The sequence below is a fragment of the Grus americana genome, chromosome 2 (genome assembly GCF_028858705.1).
Source record: "Grus americana isolate bGruAme1 chromosome 2, bGruAme1.mat, whole genome shotgun sequence".
NCBI lineage: Eukaryota > Metazoa > Chordata > Aves > Gruiformes > Gruidae > Grus > Grus americana.
This window is the reverse complement of record NC_072853.1, coordinates 136301407-136324073: the sequence shown is the minus strand read 5'-3', so window position 1 is coordinate 136324073 and position 22667 is coordinate 136301407.

The following is a 22667-nucleotide window of genomic DNA, read 5'->3' as shown; positions in this document are numbered from 1 at the left end:
TATTGATCTATAGTAAGACTGAGCAAGGACTTGTTTCTCTGAGTAACTGTATTGGCACAGGTTAAGTCAGGGTAGAAGACCAGCTATGTTTATAGAACATGTTGACAAACTTAGGGGGACAAAATGTAAATTAATTGGAAATATGGATTAATAATATTTATCCATATTGCACACTCACATTTTTGTTGGTTTTCACCTTCACAAATGCTGAATGTTTTCACAGAGCTGTGTCCTGCTGCTTAGGATGTGACCCATGTTAAGGATCATACATTGCCATTTTTTTGAGAAACTGATACAAACGCACATGTAATTAAACATTATAACACACTAGTTATTTTACCTGTGACTAAATATTTACCTTTCAGTAATTTGGAAAAGAATCAGCTAGCATGGAGCTCCATTGAGCTAAGTAATGTAAAAAATACAAAGGAACCGTTGGTCCTGTTGGTCCAGGACATACGAATATGTGGTCCATCTTTATACGATGGGGCCATTGCAATCCCACCACGGGGAATGGATGGTATGTGCTGCTTATGGGCCTTTCATCATACTTCCATTTCAAACAATATATGGAAGTCTTGAAATGAGCTGCTTGTCCCACAGGACTCCCTGTGCCATCAGTGGAGATAAGGTCTCCTACAGGATGACGCAGAACAAGAGCCTATACAACCTCTCTCGATTTCCTAGCAAGACCATCCAGATTTCCATGTACACATGCACACGTCTGCCGTGGGGTCACAGATCTACTGTCAAGGAGCCACAAAAAGAAATTTGGGTGTTGCTGGAGCCAACAGAGTTTTGCTACAAATTTCAAGAAGGACAGGACTTCTTTGCAAGTTTTTTCTGCTCCATCCTTTGTCCACACATTCAAACCTGTGGGTTGGTCTTCAGAGAAATGCCTCCTGTCACAGTACTATTTTTAGTACTTGTAAGTTGAAAATGTAAATAATTATTTCCTTTCTCTAGGCCACATAGAAGTCTTACCAGGTGAGTTTTCTCAGCTGGGGAGAAATGGGTAGGATCTTTTAAACATTTTAAACACATTTTTAGATATTGAGTTATGATTTAAGTTAAATAATTTTTGATGAAGAGTTGTATTTTTATAACCAGAAATTAACTGAGTGCATGGAAGTGTTCCTACAGAACACTGAAATTCTCCTAGATTTCACATTTTTTTTATTCAGAATAGAGAAATGGCTCTGAACCTACCACCAGGAAGTTCAGAGCAACTGTGATAACTGGAATTGATTTCTCCTCTGTTTCCCCAACACAGCGCACTGCGGTATGGATGTTTAGGTCACAGTTCTATGTCAGGTTGTTGAGTTGAGAACACAGCAATCCTTGGGGCTCTAGTGTTATAGTAAAGAAACATAAACCAGATCCAGATATGTATTTCTGCCTTTTCCTTATCTAAGCTGGATTCCTAGACTGCCTTCATACCTGGAATAAAGCCGTAAAACGAACGAGTGCTATTAAATATTTGACCTTTGTAACCTGGCACCAGTGTCACAGCTCAGTACAAAGGCTCACCTCCCTCTCCCACACCCTCCTCTGCACGAGGTGATCAGCATCCCTCAACTCTGATCATGACTGCTATAAACCTCAGCTCTGTCAGCTTCTAACCAGTCCCACAATTTATCACCTCCCAGCTACCAGACAGAAGAGCCACTTGCAGTGGTGCTTTCCTTTGTAATGCTCAAGCCTTATATTTGTGGTATTATGCATAATGCTCAGCTCCCTCATTAAATCCCCTAAGGTTTTACAAATTAGTAAATATTTTCCTAATGAATATGTGTTAAAAATAACAGAAAGCATAAACAGCTGTTTTAAAATGTAGATGTATTTGCAAAAGTTTCTGCACCTCTACTTGATATCTACTTGATTTTTGCAAAATGGTTATGAATACAACTTAATAAAGACTCTTTTGGCTCAGCTCCAGAAAGCTAATATTGTTCCCTTTTGAATGTCAAGAAGAAACAATAACTTTACACTATAAGCATGATAAAATAAAATTTAAAAAAAAAATTGCATGTTCTCTTACTCAATAAGAGTCCTTAGGTTGGGCTTATACAAAACAGTCAACTGAACAAAAAATATTTTATTATTCTGATGAATAGAAAGGTTAAAATTATCTATCCCATAGAAATGTATTACATCCATGGTAATGCGGTTAATGCTAAAACCTAATAAAGTTCAAGAAACAAATCTGTTATCATAAGTGACTGCCAGAATGACTTAACTTGTGCATTATTTTGTAATATGATATAGAATGACCTTATACAAACCTTGTCATTTATACGATGACTGACAATAATTCAGTTGCTTTCAGTAAGAGTTTCAGCATTGGCTATTTCACTGCATAGACTCCCATTTATTAAAATTTTATACCATTACTGTTTTTTTCAGATGATATTTGTATGTAATGTCAACCAAATCGGATTCTATGAAACATGAGCAAAAGACCTAATGGTGGAACTTAGTTTTTTCCTGAAAAATAATCATATTTTGGAAAATTTTTCCATCACCCTCTAGTCTGTTTCCCACTTTTCACCTAACACTGCTGTAATTCTAAGTTGATCGTTCCACACCTTTTTCTTGTTTTACCTTCAATGCCACCTCATATCACATTTCTGCATGACAGAAATAAAATTACTGCAATTTAAAAAAAAAAAAATTATCTGTTGAACAAATTCATTCTACGTATGAATTTAGCCTATTGATCATCACTAGAAAGAGACATTAATTGTAATAATTTTTTTTAAGGAAGCACAGGCATATCTGGAAGGACTTGGTAAAATGTATTGGCATTGTGATTTGGACGTTTCACATCTAATATGCTACATTACTTTTATCACCTATGTACGTCAGCTACAGTTCTCTCACCTTCATTCACTGATTTCTCTGCCTTTGGCTAGATATTCCCATCATGTGAATCCTTTCCTCTTTTCTTTTTCAAATTATCTCTGTTATCAATCTAAAGAATAGGTTTTCACTTTTCCCTCTACAAAGTGTGAAGGCATTTGTTGCAAACCCTGAGAATGTGACCCTGGAGCAACAGTAGAGCTCACCCAGTCGAGACCTCCCCATAAGCAGATTTTACTGAGTCGGGTCTCTACACCAAGCCTGGACAAAAGTCAGCCAAAACCAAGGTGTTCCTTTCCATCTGCTTCAGTGACCTTCAGCTGGAGCGGTTTGCAGGTCAGAAGGAATGCGATAGAGACAGTGCTCCTCAACTAGGACATGGAGTTTACCAACGTGGAGCTGGTGTCCCCGTCCCAAATCAGAATCCCTGTCTGAGTCTGGGCCAGCTGCTTGGAGCACGTGATGCACCTGCGGGACACCACACAGCTCTCAGCAGAGATGTCACCTGGGACCCTGGAAGCGGTACAGCTGTGCTGGCGTGCAGCGCTGGAGCCGTTCCTGCGGCAGCGTCAGAGCTATCCTGTTTGTAAGTCCCTCGGGTACCCCCGTGTGCCTGCACCGTGTGCTGTCTGCTCTCGCACAGGTGTCCTGATTGCCTCATCTGCACTTCGAGCCAGCGATTCCCAACTACAGCAGAAGAGAAGTACATTAAGATTGATGAACTCTCATGCTGTGGTAGTGGAAGCCCAAAGGATAACTAAGGTAACGCATGCACAGTGATACAGTACTATTTTTGCAAAATAAGGAAATGAGAGAGCTAGATAAAGCTCAATACTGAACCCCCCCCCCCAAAAAAAAAAAACAAACCCCAAAACAAGTGAGTTTTAGTTGATTTGAACAGCAGCTCTGAACTTTTTTTTTTATTTTTACCATAACATTCTGTTATATTTTTCAGAACAAGTTCATCCTATTTGTAAGAGAAAAGAGCAGAGGAGAAATAAGGAAAACAGAAACCTTCCAAAAGGCCATCAATCAATCCCAGAAACAATATAAAAATTAAGAAGCAAGTAGTACATCCAAATAGAAAAAATGCTAACATAATGAAAATGTCTGTAACTATGGAGATAATATACTTTGAAGCAACCTGCTTATAACAAAGTTTCACTTACTGGATTACTTCAAGTATTTAATAACTTGTAGTACTGCCAAAGCTCAGACTAAACTATAGTTATTTTCCCTGTCAAAAACTATTCAGCTGTGCAATGTCAAGCCACCAGAAGTGTTCTTTATTGCATCCTTATGAGAAAACCTAACCGCATTTCATTTTTGTAGAGTAACAGTTTTCTTTTTGTTAGCATGCTATGAATGTATTCAGAGATCAAAAAGCTGTTATTTAAAACAAAATGTTAGAGTGGTTCAAATTAAAAATAAATTATATTCATTTGTTTGACTGGGAAGACGATGAACAATCTAGTTGTGTGATTCTAAGTAACACAGACTAATGACATAACAAATGAACTTAAGAAATACAGGTGTATTTGCAAAGATTTATTTTAAATATATCCATTAATAATAATCTTCCAGCTTTCAGGGTTTCCCAAAGCCACTCAAACATGATGATAAATGGATCACAGAAGAATGTCATCTGCAAGTTTTTTTGCTTACATGTGAAAGGATCATCTGCTTATACGGTCAGGTCAGCTTGTGAAAAGAAATACCTCATCTCACTTTCAGAATGCACAAGAAAAGTTTGCATGTGCAGAACATGAAGTATGAAGTTCTCCTATTTGACATTATACCTGATTTTTAGCCTTCTATGTAGTAAGTTATTAAGATGCCTTTGAAAGTGTCTCTAGCCTCCTGTTGTACATGGCAATTCAGTTCAAAATTAAAATTGTATTAATGCAAACAATAAAATCAGAAAAAAATATGTAATTTAAGATTTTTATTGAGGGATCTTGATTGAAGGCAGATAAAACCTTCTGAAAATATGATCTGTTTTTTAACAAGCTGTTGAAGATATACAGTCCTCTCACCTGCTACTTTGATCCAATATTTCTCTGTTCACTTAAGAACAGAGTCTATATTTGCTCTGGTATATTGGAAAGCATTAGCTTGCACTTGTCTATTCATGATGCCACACTGACAAAACTGTGGGCTGAAATGTAGAAAAAAATACCTTCAGTTCTGATCCTGATTACTTTTTTGTTCTTGTTTATTTTGTCCACAATTGATGGACAAATGTGTGCAGAGTCTTCTCAGCTTTATTTTGGTATTGCGATGGAGAACTCCGGACCTTTAACTGCAAAATAAATATTAGGAGAGGATTGCCACTTTGTTTATGTATGTAAGTCTAAAATGCTTTCTAAGAAAACCATGTCTGCACAGACATCCAGACAAAGCACTTGTTTTAATGTCATTCATATAACTATTAAACACTTTTATGCTTTAATGTCAGCCATTGCTTAGCCTATCTGTCTTTTCTACAGAAATTCCACATGCAGTGGATTGTATTTAGCCAACCATAATTAGCAGTTTTGTTGTACACAATGTCTTGCACAATAAAAACTCATGGACAGTGAGACAAAAAAGAAAGAGAAAATACCTTTAGAGACTGCAGGCAGAAGAGCAGAAAGACTGTAGAAATAAGGAAAGCTAGAGATAGTTGCTACCAAAAGGTAAAAAGGAACAGGGAATCGTCTTTGTGCTGCCACATGGAAACCATAAGAAGAAGGCATCAAGAAAAAGTTAACAGAAGCATTTACAAGAAACATATGGCTTGTAGGGAAGGCAACAGACAGAAGGAATGCAAAAACTGGTGAAGAAGCTGTAACAGCTCATATCACAGAAGTAGACAGAAACTGCCAAAAGAGAAGATGGTACCACTGTTTCTTGGGATAGACATGCAGCAAAAGACCTCTCAATACCAGGATTTTGTGTAGAAAAACTAGCAAACCTCTTACTATATTGATGTGTAATGAAGTTGACAAATAGAATTATGTAGGCAGTCATTATTATAGCAGTAGCTATTCATTAGTTCTGTCACACTTGTGAAGAAACAGATACTCCACAAATATCTGGATTTGCCACAAACCTGCTTCTGCACTGATGCTAGACATTCCCTGCACAGTTCTCAAGAACTGCTGCTTAAAAGTCTACTCTAACTGAATTCAGTGCAGAAACTCACATCAGTTCTAATGGGGGGTGTGTCCATCCAATTATGATATAAAAAATGTCTCTTTCCAGTCCATCTTCTGGAATATATTTATTTTTAAAATGTGTTTTTGGATGACTATTTTAAACACATGGGCAGCCCATTAGCTTTTTTATCTTGCCGGGTTATTACCACAGAATTAGCAATAGCAGAACCATCTAGTATATATTCAGTATGCAGTACAGACTTCTGCTGAGCCCTAAGGGAATATAATCCAGCAAGGAAGGAAAAATATTCCTCTTTTCTTTTTCCACAGGGTCATTTTCATTTCCTCCTGCCTTCCACTGGAAGACATCAGACCTTCCCAAGAGAGGCCAGCTTCAGAGCCTGAAAGCCAAATGACCTAGAACAGAGAGACCTGTGCCATTATGCTTCTTTTTCATATCAATTCAACATCTCCTGCGTGTAAAAGCTATATACAGGAATTAAGGAGAAATGTTTGTTAATTATTCCACCTAATCCCAGGCAGAAGTTACACTGTGAGATTGTGTTCATTTTGCTGTACATGAAGACTTGTGCAAATGAACCAATATTAATGCAGGTAGACAGGAAACAAAGGCAACCAGCAGGTCAAAAGTGCAGTAGACTCGCCATGCCTGTCTGCATTGCTTGTCCTCAGCACAGAAGACAGGGAACTGTGCTTCACTGGCAGAAAAAGATAGGAAGCAGCCAGCCCTCGAGTATGATTATAAAATAGCCCATCTAAATGTTATAACTAAACTTTCAAGTCTTTGAAGTCAATGTTTAGAATAGTTCTGTTTTTCTTCCTTGATATTTTGAAATTCTAGGGTGCTACACAACCTTATTTTACTTCTACATCGCTATTTCATGAAAGGTCACATTAGCAGTATAGGAGTACTTGAATAGTAGAGTAAATGAAATCATCACAACATATTTTTATGTATGCTGTTATTATCATTTCAGAAAGCAGATGTTAAAATCCAAAAACATTAACAAAGGCAAAGCCATGGTCAGGGACAAAAATGCAAATGCTCCATGAGAACAGGGATTTAAGCTATGGTGCTCTGCGATCACAACTCCCTTAACATTTACTTCATAGAAAATAATTCTCATGCAGCTTCTGCTTTCTAAGCTTGCCATGGAGGATGGGATTTATCCCATGTAACTGTCAGTATTTAAAAATTAGCTTTTAGCTAAAGTAACTGTCCTAATTCATGAAGAGCTCCTTACCCCCAAAGGCTTCATTTCATCTCAAGTTAGGAGCTGTAAGTCACTGGTTCCAGCAGCAATGTCGTCTGCCTGTTTCCCCCAGTGAATACCGAGGCACGACGCCTAGACCTGCAGCTCAGGCTACCTAGCCAATTTCTGGCTACCCAAAGCGAGGTGAAACAAATCCCCTATATTTAAATATATAAATGCAGTTAAATGGCATAAAATGTCTCTCTCCTTTGTTTTATATTAGGCCTCATATCAGCAGACATTAAAGGATGTCACAGGGTGTGTGACTTCATAGTGGCTACTCACCCTTACAGCAGATAATGGATTAGTAGTATTTTTAAGGGCTGGGACTTTATCAAAAAGTCTGGGAAAAGGAGTATGGCTACAAGTTTGAAAAGCAGCTAAATGATTCTGAAATCTGGCCAGAACAAGGCAATTTATTTCTAGTTTCTAGCAAACAAGCTTGCTTGTCGTTTCCCACAAAGAAACTATCACCATGAGTGAAAAGGTTCAGAGCTTGTCTTTGTATAGCTGCAGAGTCACACAGTTTAGAAACAGTCTGACACGTACAATCATCTGCCCTGTGGCTGTGCTTTTACAAACTGATAAGACCAAGAATTATATAGCAAAAGGCTCAAGGTATTTCCTCTCCAAACAGGGCAAGATATATTTCAATTCTAGAAATCTTTGACCTTCCTTAAACTATGTATGACTTCTGCTAATGATCATAAGTTTTTTCCTTTAAAGTGGTTTAAAGTTTATCAGTTTCTCAAGCCTTTTTTTTTTTTTTTGAAAAAGACAGTTAGACTTTAAGAGGCATTTTTGAAAAGCCAAGGCAGCTGATTATAGTTACATTATTCCAAGACAGCATTTTCCATTTTATATTCAAAGCCGTGAATAATTTACCCAGCACACTTTGATATTTTTTCAGACTATTAATTGTTAGATGACCAATCTAGATTTCTCTGTATGGGGGGGGGGGTGTGTGTGTGTGTGTCTTTAAAAGTATTTTCAAAATAACTTATTGCAAAATTTAGCCTCAGAATTTTTTGGGATTTCTTCTTTCTGGACTTGTTCTACAGAAGTTATTTCAGCAGGGAAGTAGCATTCATTTGAAAAACCAGTGTTGTCTGTATCATGACAAAAAAAAGGTCTGGATGGAAGACTTAATGGCACTGAAGGATAGCAACAACTCCTAGAGCAACAGAACTAGGAAATTATCAGTGCACCATACAAACTTAGTGTATTGTTACAAACATTTACTAAACTTTCAGTCTTCATGTTGTTTTTAGTGAATAATTCACAGCCGTTCAATTAGTCCTGAAGTGTAATTATAAGAGATCATAAAAATCCAAACAACCCCAATAGAGCAATTGTTTTTATTTATGAAAATATTTCTGAATCATCTAGGATCTCTTGAACTGATAACCAGTCAACAAACCTGCTTTTTACAGAGATTTTTGGCAAAGAAGTTAAATTTTAAAATTACTGCTGTTTTTAAGCATCTATCAAATGGATTGAAAGAGAAGAATGCTGCTGAGCAAAATATTAGTATTCATTTTGCCTCGAGAGTTATGCTAAACCATACCTTGTAGGCCATTAAACCAGTCTGTAGGTCTCTGCAATCAAGGGTTAGCTGGCCCGCAAACACAGGAAACTACATTGTGTAAGGCTGGGAAGTTATGAGGGTAAGAAACTGTTCCCTACAGCACACTACAAGGAACGAGAATGTTGGCAAGGTGACAAAATTAAATATACAGTTTGACTATTCCTGACATATTACACAGAAAGCACCCAAACTAGGTGTATTTTTTGCATTCTCTAAATTGTAACAAAATTAAATCTATCAGGAAATTCTCCAGCACTGGTTTCTCTCCCACTACTTTGTATGGCTGTGTAATTCAAAATGAACTGGTTTACAAAGACAGTAATGTGCATCTTTATGTCATCCCTCATATATATATGTATATGAACATATATCTATATCTTCTAGATATATATTACACATAAACCTGTCCATAACAATTGAAAAAGTTCACTGATTCCTTTGTCACAAATATTTGGATGTTTGCTTTTAACCCATTCTAGTAGCAGCTGCTTGTCCCTTGAAAGCTCTCTCAGAAACAGAACCCAGGCTGGCCTGAAATCCTATTCCTGCTAGGAGGAGTGTGATCACCCCAGGCAAAGCTGAAATCCCAAAATGCAAAAGGGAATCTCTGGAGAGTCAACTGTCCAAGAGTGACTCACCTCTTCTGTGAAAAAGAAGGAAGATGAGGACTTCTGTGGAAGATGCCACAGCGGAGCCGAAGGAGGCTGCTGGTTTGAATACGCAGTGCAGGGCACTGGAGCCCACATCACTGCTGCTATTGTGTGTGTGTGGGGGAACAGATTTGTCTCTGGAAATGTTACTGCATATGGCTGTTCATCCATCCTACCACTGGCCGCTGAGCTGGCTGGCTCGGCTTGCCCATTGCCAGCCCTGGGCTGGAACAACACTGCCTTGGCACCCACATCAGCTAACGTACCAGAGGTCATAAAGCACAACTTACACTCTAAAGAACAATACCCAATGCTGTCCGATCTAGATGCACGAAAGACATAAGTAGATGAAAAAAGTGTCTCTCCTATTAGTGGTAAACATCACACAAAGCCTGTTGCGGTTTCCTGCATGTTCATCAGCTGCAGGTAACAAGGGATAACATGCGTCCCAAGCAGTAGGTGTCATCTCTTCAAACACCTTTCTGGCTAACGTTCTAACTCCAAAGTGATGAGCAACAGATTAGTATAAGTTTGGGTTTTCAGCCTCAGATACTGTCTTCTCAAAGCACATTGTGTAGGCTGCTCACTTCACTGAGTTTTGGACAGATTTCCAGAAAAGTCTTCTTTCCTGTCCTGAAAATTTTCTTTGCATGTCTTGCACCAACCTCTTCTTGGAAGCTTATGTGTCAGGCTGAGAGGAAACCAGAATTTTCATGTATTCAGCAGGGGACCACCTGGCAGTACGTGCATGCAATTGCATCTTCTGTATGTGTTTCATAGTGAGGGGCGCTCTTAGTTCCCATGCCCCAATACACCTTAAAAATAATATCCCACTGATATTCTGATGAGCAGATATCATGTTATCCTGCCAATGATGGGATGAAAGTGCCAGACTTTTACTTTGGACTCCATGCAGGGAAGCGGCTGAAGTGCAAACCATAAGTATAAGCCTTAGGCAAGCCATCCCAAACCACCCCCATGGTACAACAGAGTGGGCATCCCACAGTTTGCCAGGAGGGCAAGTAGAGAGTCTGAAATTTGTCTGACACGTCTCTATCACATTTGTATTACTAAGCAATCCAGAAAAGTAAAAGTTAATGTTACTGACCATGGAACCACGATGTGGAAGAAACCAAGGTCATTGCTTAGACCCCAAGATGAAAACAAAGTCTGATATACACTGCTTTGCTTGAGACTTGACACAAAAGTGTTTCTTCTAGACAGAAGGTCTCAGATTTTTCTAAATTATGTTAATGGCATTCCTCCACAAAGATTTTTATATGAGCAAAGCAACAAATGTTAAACTTAAATAGCTTTTAATGAGATGTTGGAGGCCATCAGCAAAGGAGCACGCAGCTGGAAGCACAGAGTACAAGCACAGAGTCTGTACAAAAGGGGGGTGGAGTGGCTCAGCTGGTCTAAATCAGACTAACTCTGACTTTACAGAAGGATTTCAGTTTACATCAGCTGAGGACACAGCTCTAATATCAAGAAGAGAAAAAAAAAGGGAGAGGAAATGCCACCTTCAGAAATTAAGATAAGGAATCAGCAAATTCTACTCCTACAAGTAATGTTTACGCTTACATTTAGCTGTTGGACTTTGATGGGATTACTCACTAATCTTTAAATGAGCAGATCAGGACTAGTACGTTTTAGATTAATAATTTCCATGATGTTTCATAGGGTCAGTCTGCAGAACCGTACAGTTGAATTTGCCCAAAGCTACATAAATCAATGAACTCAGAAAACAAAATCTGTTCTCTGGTTAATGTAAATAAGAGAGGTAAAACCACAGATCACATATGGGGACAGAAGTGTAAGGAAACAATTAAAGATTTAAGAAACACTTTAAGTATGCAAAACTCTAATTCTTCCAGGGACTGTCTTCCAAGGACAACTCAAGGAAGCAGGGTCTATTTTCAAAACAAATGTTAGTTCCTTGGCCTGAAGCACAGAAGAACATTAAAGAAAGAGGCAGTCATTGGATTACCACAAATTTTGGGGATTACTGATTTTTTTCTGCCACATAAGTCACTGAATTTAATTATTAGTTGTGACAAGGTTGTAATTTTTAAACAGCAATGCCTTAGGATTTCACTTTTTTGACCTTTGATTGGCAATGCATTTTTCTGTTTTCTTCAAGAAAAACAGTTTTAAAAAGTGCCTTAGCTTATAGCAGTTTATCAGGATTGTGAACAGCAATGAATTTACATGAGCAAGACCCAAGAAATCTTACTTTGAAATGTCATTTGGAAAAATTCCCTTTTTTCCTCTCATGAACCTGGGGTTTCATTAAGTTCCCAGTCACACTGATGAACATTCCAAGTTACTCTGAAAAATCCAACCCATGAAAGAGTGTGAAAGGAAAACAGAAAAAAGAGGAAAAAGCCACAGGAGAAATGTTATATGAATAGCGTGTGCTGATGGCACGTGGCTAAGCAAGTCACCAGGAGTTTTGCACCCATCTACTCACAGCTATTCAGGACACCCAGTTCAGAAGACCAAGTACAGTCAGCAAGACTTGATGACAGAGGTGGGATGGGATGGGATGGGATGGGATGGGGTGGGATGGAGTGGGATGGGATGGGGTGCGGTGGGGTGGGATGAGGAGGCTCAGAAAGGGTGTAGCCTAAAGCAAGAAATCGCTGCCAGCCCAAAGGGAACCCAATAGGTGTAAGGAGGACTCAGCAGCTGACATCCTTTATCCGATGTCATCATAGGGTCCTAAACAGACCAGCCGGATACAACTGTCTCGGTGCCTGCATGTTGAACAGACTACCTGTATACACACATCTTGGTGTGGGAGTGACGGTGTGAGTATAAATCGGTAAAATTGTTTACTTCAGTTTTAATTTTAAAGGAAGTCATCTTGCCCTCCCATCAGGGCTTGCATTGAGCTTTGTTAAATTATTGCTGCCGTATTTCAACAGTATTTCCTGTAGCTAGGCCTGGGGCATGCCTATTTCCAAAATTCAGAACCTCAAAACTCACTCAGCAGAGACTTGCCTGGGAGGCACCAAGAGTCCAGATGTATCTGTATTCCTGCTCATACAGCTCCCCAGACACGTGTGCTTTTTCTGGGCCTGTCCAGGTCTGTGTGACACCTGCACTGCCATCAGGTTTGATCCCAGAGACGTGCTCTGAACAGAGGAGGAGGCCATGCTGGGGAGGGGCAGCTTTAGCAAATCCTCTCACCACGCGGCAGGATAGCATGTGTTTGCATAGTAGGTCTGAAGCCTTCCAGGAAGTGTTAGATATATTAATTAAATCCAGATTTACTAGGTGTGTAGTATAGCTGGCATTTCTGCCACAGATCTACACCACCAGTGCAGAGCATCCAGCACACTCCTGAAGTACAGGACTCAGCCTACACTCCTGGTAGACACCTATACTGCTACTGCCAGTTCTTCTGAAGTCCTGGGCTGCCCAGCATTCAGACACACAAATAGCATGTATCTAAAGCTGGCTTTGATAATAACAGTCTTTTATCCAACAACCAAAGGGCTAAATCACTCACCCATGCCGCTGCTCTCCTGGCTGTACCAGAAAGGAATACCTTCTGAGCAAGCACCTTAGCATCCTGAATAGAAGTCTTCCTTACACGGTTTTCTCATTCCCTGTTCTTGAACTTGTGCCATCTTGTAGAACTACATAAATGATTTTTGACAGAAAGAATGAAATCCACATTTCCACTTTCTCTCAGTTTTGTGACATTGAGCACCATTCTAGCAGTCACTTTCTTGAGAGAGCAAATGTTTAATTAAAACAAAACAGCCTCAATGAGAGAGAGAGAGACATATTCCTTCCAGTCATTGTCTGTCCCTTCCTCTGCAGTTATACACGCTGATAGAATTATCATCAAGCTTATTGCATTTGCTTGGAAGATGGCAAAGTCTCAAGATTCAGCAAGTAGCAGAAGGAAATTAATTTGGTTATGTCACATTTGCATAAGTGTCCAAATCACTGAATTATTGAATTAAAGATGGGCTGTGTAGTACCACCAGGGCCACTGTATAGGAAACAGGTAAACATGAAAGGCTATCCAATAGCAATCCCCTAGTAAAGCAAGGCATTTCCCTCACCCCATATTAAGCATCTATCTTCGGGGGAGTTTCCCCCTGTCTAGTATAGTCAGTTTTCCACTCCAAGTTTACTTCAGGTCCCACAGTTCCACTGCTTCAGGTGCTAAATCTACCCTAGAAAAGGTTTTCCAGATTTTGTTTTATATTTTCCTATATAGTGTAGATGTACATGGAGAATAGACTACACATCTCTTAGAAAACTTAGCTCCATGCTTTTACTAGACAGCAGATGGCCAAAAAGTTACACCTTCAAAGAAAGCAAAGACAGATCCACCACTGCCAGACAAACCAATCTTGAGATTAATTAGTTCAGGCATCACATCATATTCATTCAGCTATGTTTCTACTGAACCCCAAGCTGGTTACTGTTGATAGAGCAATATATGATATGGTGCCACATAAACATACCAACTTGTTTGATGAGAGTTTCAGCTTTCTAACATGGCACAGAATTATTTCGCTCTAGCCATAACCTTGCTAATGTAATCAAATACCAGAGGCTGTGGTATTCACGACTCTTTTTATCAAATTAATCATCTTTTGAGCAAGTCCCCAAAGCAAAAGTTTGATCCCATCCACTGCTAATACCACATTATCTGGCTGACAAATTGCATTTGGCTCCTGCATCATAAGAAATCACCTTCAATCAGCGTATGCAACAGTCTGTCCTTGTCCTGGTTTCAGCTGAGATGGCGTTAATTTTCTTTCTAGTAGTCAGTATAGTGTTTTGGATTTAGTATGAGAATAATGTTGATAACACACTGATGTTTTTAGTTGTTGCTAGGTAGTTGTACTGTCTACACTAAGTGAGGGACGTTTCAGCTTCTCACACCCTGCCAGGTGCACAAGAAGCTGGGAGAGCACAGCCAGGACAGCTGACCCAGACTGGCCAAAGGGATATTCCCTGCCATAGAGCGTCATGCTCTGGATATAGCTGGGAGGCAGATTCACTGCTCGGAAACAGACTGGGCATTGGATTGTTTTATTTTCCTCTCACATGTGGTGAGCAATTGCATTTGTCCATCATTTGTATTACTGTTATTATTGTTGTTATTATTGTTATTATTATTTTCTTTTCCTTTGTTATCATATTAAACTGTCTTTATCTCAACCCAGGAGTTCTTTTTTCCATTGTCCTCTCCATCCCCTTAGGGGGAGGAGGGATGAGAGAGCAGCTGTGTGGTGCTTAGTTACCAGCTGGGGTTAAACCACAACGTTCCTAGCATAAGATCACTGTAAAAATCAAATATGAAATCACTCCTCAGGACTTAAATGTTTCAGAGAAATGCTAAAGATCTAAATTCCCCACTTACACAAGCCAGAGGGTTCAGGTTTTAGATTTCTACAGTTCTACTTACTTAGAAATCAGCCTTAAAAACACAAAGGTAAGGCACAGGTTTATACAATGGCATGGACCAATTTTTCAGTTAAAGGAGACGATACTGATTATCAAGGCCAATCTCCTGTGGGTTTTTTGGGAAGAATGTTGGTTGTTTTTTTTTTATTAAAGGCATACTTTGAGCAATTTCAAGCAAATTCAACTTTTTGTTTCACACAGTGATATTAAGATCCAAGAATAAAGCTAAGAAAATTCATAGTTATAGTTTACATAATTACAGCTTGTGGTTCACAGAAGACCAGAATGATGGCTCTCATGTAAGCATTTCACATTTTTCCTAATTAAAATGGGTCTAGCTTTCTCATAACTCTCTGCTGGTGGTCTCGTTATGTGACCACAAACTCATTTTATTCTCTTACCTCATTGCTGTGAGCGCCAAGTAAAACTTGTCTGTAGGTCTTCTGGAATGCATGCTACATTTACTGCTGGACTGCATAGTTTTTTAGTAATTAAATAGATCTCACAAAGCTCACTAAACCTGCCTTTGCAGCCAGAGGGAAAGTGAGTGGATGGCATGTAGCAGAAAATTAGAATGGCATGCGGCAGCCCAAGGAAAACTACATGTAGCAGGAATGGGGGTAGGGAAATGTTAGATATGGAGAGAATACCAGAACATCAGCGTGGAGGGGATCGATCCCAGAAGTCACAGAGCTGGCTGAAGATGATAGAAGAAACAAGTTCGCCTTGCTTTGAAGGATGTATTAGCAGGAGATCCGACAGCCCCCCAAACACCTCCTAGATCATCTCAGTAGGTGTGTAAAAGGTGAAAGTTTCGAAGAAGTGGAGTAGTGAGAGATTTGTAGAAAGGACAGAGAAAAGTTTAAATCTAAAAATGATTAGCTGTGACAGAAAGGAGTAAGTCTGCTTTAGCTCACTGTATGCAAGCTCCCAAATGCAATATAATATATAGAAAATTTGTTATTGCCAATGTAACAAAAGATAGTTCCCTTCCCAATTCTGCTTATTTTTTCCACCCTCTTTTTTTTTAAAAAACACGTTTGAAAACATGTAAAGTTGCAAAAAGGAAAGACAAAGGTAAAAAGTTAAAGACTATTAATATAATAATGATTATTAAGAAAATAAATTACAATGCTAAATAAACATTGTGAGCATAAAATGCAAACACACTTTCAGTAAAATTTTTAGTTACTTTGACATGGAAGCAATGTAAAATGTTGTTTCTCCACAGGTCTATTCTTGCTTTTTTTTCTTTCTTCTTTTTTTTTTCTTTTTTTCTTTTTTCTTCTTTTCTTCTTTTTTTTTTCTTTTTTTCTTTTTTCTGTTTTTTTCTTTTTTCTTTTTTTTGGGGGGGCGTTCTATGAAGACTCAGAGGAGCAATTATAAAATATAAAATAACTGCATGAAGGTGAAAACATTACATTTCTATGATTTAATATGTATTTGTAAACAGAACTGTTGAATCTTTTGGAGTTTATAGCAGCAGGTTCAGACATTGTAAAAAGATCTTTTAGGAGCTCATCAGTCAGAAATTTTTAAATTCAGCAGGTGAGATTCTGGTCAGCTTATTTCTGACATCCAAATCCAAGACACAGGGGAGCTGCTCTCCAAGGATCTCTTTGCAACTGAAAAGCAGCTGTATTAAAAATATTAACATGACGGATGTTCCTTCTCCTGCACTGCCACTAATGACAGAAGTTTTTGCAGCCAGGCTGTGTAATGCCATCCAGCTAAAGAAATCCATAACCTTTTCATTTTTTAAGTGGCTTCTACTCAATGTCATTGCCAATTCCAAGTGATTTTGGAGTTCTCACTTAAAGCAAAGCACCCTGCTACAAAGGATAGATTGATTCAGTAAGTTCAGGCCAGGGAAATAAAGTAAATAACATAGGACAAGAATTATATTTATGTCATTGTGTTGCAGACTATAGTTGTTGCAGAGTTTAGCAGAAAATCTATACTTGTTTGATAACAGAATTAAAAATGACTACAAAATGCTGTGCTACTGAGAAGAGGTTGCAGGAAGGTATCAGATGACACTTCTGCCAGTAGGCTCTCAACAAAATACTCCCTGACACATATTTTAGTACTTCCAACCAATCTCAGGATCTCTATGCCTTAAAAAATCTTTTTTACATTGGAAAGCAAGACATGCAGATTTAATTAATTGTGTTTGCAGAAATCTTCAATGGCAGAACCAGAAGAAAAATACAGACGTAGGTATTTTTAGGCTTCTGCTACTATTGGCGCAAAACACGGCAGCACAGCCTGCTCTACTTTATGGGCCTGATCTCCTCAGCGGCTGCCGGCTGTCTCCTGTAGCTGAGCTGTGGGTGCTCACCTTCTCCCAAAACCAGACCTATTTTTATGCCTGCAGTAGGGAGTCCTCGAAATCAAAACCTTATCTCAGCTCTCTGTGTCCTGATCTCCTTCACTGCTTTGCATTGTCACCACTCAAGAAACGGCTTTTTGCTTTTGTGCTTAAAACCATTTAAATTTAATTGGGCTTTCATGGAGTGCCTTGACTGTGTGCTGACACTTTGGGCTCGGTTACCTCACAGACATATAAAAACCCAAAGAAGAGCACAAATCTTAAACTCTTTAATTGCTAAACAATACCACTCTCAGAGGAATTTTGAAGATGTTCACAGCCCTTGCAATTTAGGAAGGATGGAACACCCATCAGCTTCTCTGAACCCTGAACCTCTCTCTGGCTTGAACACATGGGGGCCAGCTGGCTGTCCCTGACACAGGAGTTAGCTTTGCATCCACTTCCTATAATATTGAGTTAGATGTTTGTCTGAAGGACATCTTGGCATCTGCAAATAAATATCACATTCAGGAAAGCTTGTGTGTACACAGGCTCACTTGTTTATAGAAGAGCAGGATGCTTCTGAATAAAATGCTAACTTTAGATTGAATCTTCTCATTCACACAAAAAAAAAATCTATTCAAATTAATCTTCCTCTTTTTTTTCCCCAATCCTTTTTAAATCTTTAGTTTTAAAATTACCAAACCTATGTGACTTTCTACTTGAGCATCATAGCACAAATTTTTCATCCAGAACCAAAGAGAAGGTAAGCAGCAAATAGATATTTATTCAAAATTTTTTTTTTCCAGCCAAGATATGTCTTTTGTTAAGTACTTTCAACTTTTCTATTGAATACTAGGGTGTTCAGTGTTCTTTGAACTAACTTTGGCGTAACTTTGGGAACAATTAAACGCTTGCTTGCTAAACTGGTCATTTTAATGCCAGGCCATAAAAATTAAGAAATAAGTCGTTAAATGTACTAGTAGATATGCATAGTTAACAAAGCAAAAAAATCTGCTTTCTTTGAAGTGAGCTTGTGTTTTTCATTTCTCTGCTGCACTGAAAATTCGAATTTTTTCACAAAAACCTTTCCAGTTGATGTAGCACTATAACTGGATATTATTATGTTATGTGGTTATATTATTATAACTGGATATATTGGAGAATGTAAGCATGAGGACAGATTTTGTGAGGAGAAACAGATGTTGGAGCAATAGTGGGAGGATGGGACCAGGTAGGTGGAAAGAACCTGTATATTATTGATGAAGAGAGCGCTCTTTGGAATCAGACTGTTCTATCAGGAACGTTCATGTTGCAAAGACATTGATTTTAAAATCACGCAAAATGTAAATATACGACACGCCATTGAAAATTTTGAAGTCTTAGCCTCTATTATTAGGATGTAGCCCCACAGAAAGAAATGTGACGTTTCTCTATGTCACTAATGAGTTCAAGCACATATGTATCTTGAAAAGCAGAAGAGAAAGAGCTGTGTAGTACATAACATGGAAAACATCAGCCCTGAAGCTGTAATGGGGAAGAACTGTGTATAACCACTATGACCAGGTTGTGCTAATGCTACTGTACAATCTTCTCCTCTTCATCTATTTGTCAGACAGAGCACATGCTAATCCCCAACACAAAGTTTCTTCTTTGGGGTCCCTACACAAGCATGCAAAACAGAATAAAATAAAGGTATTTGTTAGACCTGGAAACAGAAGGTACCAGTGCTGAGAGTGTTCTGAGAGGTTTTTTTTTTCCATTGTCTTGCAGGTATCACCAGAAATTTTAAATGCTTTATGTATTTATAGAGGTTCACATTAACATAGTCCTTCTGAATCAATGCATAGTATGGTGAAATGCAATGCTTTCTCCATCCACTAGCTCACACAGATATAATCCGTAAGTGAATGTCTTCTTTTCATTAATCACAGAGAAGGAAATGAATCAATAATGTATTGCTGTTTATGTATTTGAAGGCTGAGACCAGTGAAGTTATGTAGCACTTCAGTCCAAAAAAGATCATTACAAAAATATAAACTCCCTACATATTTCTCATCACAAATAAGCCAAGCAGTACAAATCTGCTTTTCTGGATGTATTGTAGAACAAGAGTCTATCAAGTCTGACCCCAAGAAAAGAAACCATAGTAGAAATTACAAATAATATTCCTCTGTTACTGCATGGCTTCTTTTGAAATATAATTTGTTCTAAATATATATAACAAGATCTCTCAGCAGCTGATGTGGCATTTCACTTCTGAACAGTCAAGCCATCTGTATATTAATGCCCCAGGCAGCAGCTGTAATTTTATTAGGCAAAAAATAATTTGGGTTTGCTGTCACTAATAACTGAGAATAATTCTAAAGAAAGTAAATGGATAAGCTGTCCTTTAATGAATGTATTTGTGTGGTGAAGGGAGTAGAATGAAGGTGACAGATGACATGGAAAATGCACTGATTCTTTTTGGAAAGGGTAAAATCTCTGCTACTCTATCAGCCACCATAGTGGGGATATGCTGTTGTATTCTCACAAAAATTTCCTCTCGCTCAAGACACCATTCACTTTCCCCGTAACACCTCTAGAGTCTAGGTAACTTCTGATTAAAAATAACTCCATTTATTAAATCTAAGATATAAAAATACAAAGAAAAAAAGACTTGAACACAATTCTCTTAATGTTAGTATCATCTAATGGTATTATTAATCATAATATAAAATTTCACAATGTTTTCTTCTTCTGGTGTATGGGCATGATTCCAGTCCTTGAAGAAATGCTGCACTGTTTGTAGTTAGGGATGCCAGACTTTTAGGAAAGCGATTGCATGCAGGGAAGTTTGCTCTCTGCTTTCATGTTTGCAACAGGAATTTAACTCTTGAGGCAGAAAGGCTCGCGGTAAGGCAGGCATTGCAATGCAGGATGACATTCCTGAGAAAAAAAGGATTTTCTAGGTCTAGTTTCACCACCTCTAAGTCCTAGCCTGTATACACATAAAATAGATTGGGCTGAAACACCTAAGCTCTGTATCTCTTGCAGTGGGACAATGGACCTTCAGGCCTTTTATAATCTGATGCTACTCAGGAAAGAGGGCCCAGTATAAAGTTTAATTGCTAGTAAAGCCTATAGTAAATATTTGCAATCTTCTTCAACTCCCTTCCCACAGTCCTGTACCACAGACAAAACCGTAGCAACCTCAAGTTTCAAACCAAGATGCAGAAACGCTGTTGCTGAGATAAGTTAAATGTTATGTGTACCTAACATAGTGCCACCAGGGTGAAATTCACTGTTTTAGAGTGAGATGGCAAACTTGAAGCTTAGTCCTCTGCTGCCTGAATCGCAATATGCTTTCCCAGTGACTCTGAAGGAAGAAGAATCCAGCTGTTATAACTTGATTCTGTATTATCTTGAGACCTGGCAACACTATTACCCTCAACATTTCATATAGATGCTTTAGACCTTGAAGAAACTGCTCAGCACCTCTTAGAGTCAAACCTGGCCATGTTTTTTGACAGCTACACTGAGAAACAGCCATATGTTAGGAACATATGGCCTTGACGGGTGCATATTCAGCCGTTTTTACTTCCCAGAAACACAAGATTGGCTCTTAGCTGGTAAAGCAGTGAGTTGATCTCTTTCTCTTTTATTATGACAGACCAGGAGACATGCATGCTCCTTACTGTCTGGTGATATTTGCAGTAACACTTGGAAGCCCCAGATGACACAGGAGCCTTATTCTAGTGCAAGCTATATGAATAGATGTTGAAAAGGGTAGTCACATAATAACGCTTGCAATCCCACGTTCTTAGTCTGAAGACTTCTGTACGCGCCTTGCCATACTGAACTTAATGAGATGGTTTACCTAAGCAATGTTATGGACGTACATATGACTCATCCCTCTGATAGATATGTAGGTGGAAAAAAAAAAACCCGTCCCGAGTAAATAAGCCAAAAGGCTTAACAGTCAAAGGCTGTAGACCAGCCCATCCTCCAGGCCCTCTTTCTCTTTGAAAAACTGTCATCATTAATTACAGTGGAGCACAGGGAGCTCTGTTTGAACGGGCATGGTCACCGGCGTGGCGGGGGAATGGCTGGTACCTGGCGGGGCAAAGCAGTTATGTCGTAACTGTGCCAGTCATCAGGAATGAATCAGTAAATAGAAAAGAGAAGAGGCAGCATGAGGGCTTTTTATGCTGTGTGTTTTGGACACGTACATGATTCTTTCACTACATCCGTTAAAGGTACGCTCAGATTGCAATATCACCTTTATGACCTCATATTCCTTTTAGGCTGAAACTTTACTGAATGCATTTCATTTAATAAACTCATCATTAAAATTCATTTCCTACTGTATTTTCCCAAATGCAATGAATTTGCTTCAAAATGCTCACCCAAAAAAAAAGTTTTAAATCACATTTGCACAAAAGAAGTCCAGAGAGAACTTCCTTTGTTCAGCAAATGTGCCTAACTTTAAAAAGAAAAAAACATGTTGTGTAAGTTTTTTTTTTTTGTGCAGGGGAAGATGTTAGATGATTGTGAAATAGCCCATTTACGGAGCCTTAATTTTCCTTTAAGTAAAGAAACCCTATTTAAAGAGGCCCCTGTGTTGATTTGTATACACTGTACAGGAGCCAGAGATTCCTGTGGTGGTGTATGCTGAGAGGATTCTCATTTCGTGGGTGTTTTTGTGGACACAATGCAGAAAACAAAGCCGTGATGATTTATTAAATGTTTTCTGGGTATGCAGGTCTCTCTTCCCTCCCTTCCTCTCCTTCCTCTGGCCAGGCAAAGGTCAGGAGGAAAACAGGCACGGAGTGGAAGAAGGAACCGTGGCAGTAGCTGGGTCCCCAAACAAAGGCAGAAACACTACAGTTTGCCTCAAAAGCCCAAACCAAAGACAGTCCCCCCTCAGATACGCCTCCTCAGCACCCTCCACACCAAGGAGGTGAGGAGGACTGCTGTCCAGCCATGGTTCGCTGGGCAGGAAGGGCAATCAGTGAACAAGAAGTTTATTTGCCTCCAAGGGGAAAGCTACTAAAAACAAAAGCACCGTTTTGCTACGGAGACCAGGAGACTGCGTCCTTCTCACACCCAGTTTGCCCAGGTACTTACTCATATATGTGTACACTCACCTCTGTCCTGGAATAGTACTAAAAGAAGGATGAAAAAATGGACAAACAAATCCTAGTTCAACAAAGCAGCAAGTGTTTAATGTTCAGCTGATTAAGCCTCCAAAGTAAAATGGATGAGATGAACAGCCTTCTGCAAGGCAGAGGCAAAAGATTTTGGTGAAAACTATTAGTTTCAACTAAACCCCATATAATTCTTGGCATGAAACAAACAGCAGACAGTGATCCTGCATTTGAGAAATGGGCAATTAAAAAAAAAAACACAAAACAAAACAAA